We start from the raw sequence: 3082 nt of genomic DNA, 5'->3' as shown, positions 1-3082 counted from the left end.
AAGTCCTACCCAGGTTTTTAGTCTGTCTATTAGAATGTTGTGGTCTACAGTGTCAAAGGCAGTGCTAAGATCTAGTAGTACCAAAACTGAGATTTTTCCGGAGTGTGTATACACAAATGTCATTAAGGACCTTTCGACGTAATGAGCACCCCTGAGAGGAACTCGCACACTGCATACACTTTAAAGAAACCTCCTTAAAGAACCTCCATAAAGAAAAACATATTTTTCTAATCTCTGTCTAAGGAGTTTTCCATAAAGTTTATGCAGTGTGCGAGTTCCTCTACACTTACGGGGGGTTAATGGAGACATGTTTTTCATGCCTGTCACAGAAGAGTTAATGCCTTGTCTAATGGTTTCTAATTTATTGTTAAAAAAGGATGCCAGCTCATTGCATTTACTAGTCAAGTGAAATTCCTGAGCAATGGGTATCGGGGGATTTGTTAGTCTGTCAACAGTTCTGAAAAGTATGCAGGCGTTATTAATATTATTATTTATGATCTTAGAGAAAGATTATTGTCTGGCACTTCCAATTTCTAAGTTATAGTTTTGAAGTGTCTTTTAGATATCTTAGTGGACTTGAAGGTTTGTATTTCTCCATTCTGTGCTCTGCTTTACGATATTCTCTTTTTTGGGTCTTTACGGATGGGGTAGTTCTCCAGGGAGCTTTTTGCTTACCAAAGATGCATTTGGATCTAATGGGTGCAATACCATCAATGGTTTTTGTGATATATATATTTTCAGTTTTTATTTTTCTGAGTGTTTTTTCTTTTTATTGGACACATACAGTGAAGACAGACAGGAAAGTAGGAGAAGAAGGGAGAGAGGGCATTTCAGCAGGGCATGGGCCGGATTTGAACCCATGCCGACATGGGCATGTGTGCACTGTTGACCGTTTTGTGATTTTTAAGTTGAAATTGTGTAGAAGGTAATTTACTGAGGTTGAAATATACGTTTTGGGGGGGTGGCTAGGGAAAAGGCCTGTGTGAACAGTGCATTGGTGTTTTCAGTGATATGTCGTTTGGAAATAGTTTTACACATAGTTTGAATAACAGGGAAGATAGATAGTCGAAGACTATGCAATAACATTTAAAATATCTACGCCTTTGGTGATAATAAGGTCCAGAGTGTGACCTCGATTATGAGTCAGGAGGTTCACATGTTGTTGAAGTTCAAAAACATCTAACAGAACAGAGAGTTCTTTGGCTTTGTTGTTCTGAGTTATCTACATGAATATTGAAATCACCAGCAATGATTAGATTAAATTAAAAAATACATTTCATAGCATATCATATTGTGAAGATTAGTTTTTCCTGTGGGGTGAATTCAGGTACTCTGGGACATTGGGTATTGTGGGACACCTAAGCTCCAGTCTGTTTATCTCCTGTTCTAACAACATCTAGTTATGACTTCTGTCACATGGAAATCCATGCTAAACCTGTAGTAAAAGTCCTGTTGACTAGAGTTTGTTAAATAAACACAGGTGTCCGACATTACCCAATGTCCCAGATTATCCGAATTCACCCTACATTCCTGAATATATCATTCTATCAACTTTTCATAATAATATGTAGAACAAATTGCCCTGAATCGAATGTGAGAATACAAACAAACACTATGCTACCATTCCATGTGATTCCTGCTCTCCTCTCTACTGTTAACTGTGTTCTCCACAGACTGAGTGAGGATCACAAAGGGCCCACACCTGCACCCACACACACCCACTAGCCGTATGCACACACACACACACACACACACACACACACACACGCACATGTACGCACGCTCTCACACACACACGCACGCACGCACGCACTCACACACACACACACACACACACACACACACAGACACACACACACACACACACACACACACACACACACACATCCTCCCTCACACACGCAGGCTGTATGAATGCAGAAACAGGGTGTCACACACATACAGTGCGTGGTGGACGTGACCTCTGTTACTAACACATTTGACTAAGACAGTTGTCGTTATTCTCTTGGATCTGGTGGGCCATGGCCCCTTATCAGCTACAGATGCAGATTATAGAAGTAGCCAGAGGGGTATTCTCACACATTCCAGTGTGTGTGTATGTGTGTGTGTGTGTGTGTGTGTATATCAAGCGTGTGTGTGTGTGTGTGTATGTGTTTATGTGTGTATGTGTGTCTGTGTCTGTGTGTGCATGTGTGTGTGTGTGTGTGTGTGTGTGTGTGTGTGTGTGTGTGTGTGTGTGTGTGTGTGGCGGTGGGGGGGGGGGGGGGGGGGGTTAGCCCGCTGCGTACCTGGTTGACTCTACATGAGTGTCCCGGAGCATTAAAGAGGCCTCTATCGGAGGTCACCGAGTTCTTGCTGAACAGCCAGTGGATATCCAGTCCTTTTGTCCTGGGTGTTGTAAAGCACATTCCATAGCAACAGCCTGACCACTCAGCAAGAGGAACTGGATTCTCTGGGCGTCCAGGAAAATGCCTGCAGAGAAAAAGAGCCCATCTAAACCAGTAGGATGACTGTTCCAGTACTATTCCCTTTAGTTTGTGTGTTTCATGTGGGAAGATAGTTTGTTTCTGTATCATCTATTGTTTCACTCATTGTTTTTCTAGAGGGTAGCCTCAACTTCCCAGCCTTACCCTAGACATTGTATTCGCAATGTACAACTTCCAATGAAAGCACACAGACACATTCAAAGACACGCTCGCATGAATATCAGTCACCCCGCTTACTCATATTGTATCAACTTACTACTGTAACATCAAGCCCTCATCTCTGTTGTCATAAGTGGCTTCTTCTAGTTGTACTGCTGTATGAAAGTCTATACATCATATGTAGAATGTAAACATGGAGACGTTTGTCATTTTTGATTGCATTTTTAATAGTAAAAGAGAGCCAAAGCGGTTGCTAATTAACAATTATTATTTCATTATAAAATGAAATTATGAGATATTTAGCTGTCAAAAACATACCCTGTCCTACATAACAATCTACATACTGTTAATTAACTACTAGTCTGGCTCACCTTTTCTAGCAAACATAACATTGCTGCCTGTCTCCAAAGATTCTGAGTGTCTCCAGTTATGTTTAC

The sequence above is a fragment of the Nansenia antarctica genome (genome assembly GCF_963989245.1).
Source record: "Nansenia antarctica genome assembly, chromosome: 3".
Taxonomy (NCBI): Eukaryota; Metazoa; Chordata; class Actinopteri; order Argentiniformes; family Microstomatidae; genus Nansenia; species Nansenia antarctica.
The sequence above is the reverse complement of the archived record's forward strand: the minus strand, read 5'-3'. Positions refer to the sequence as shown.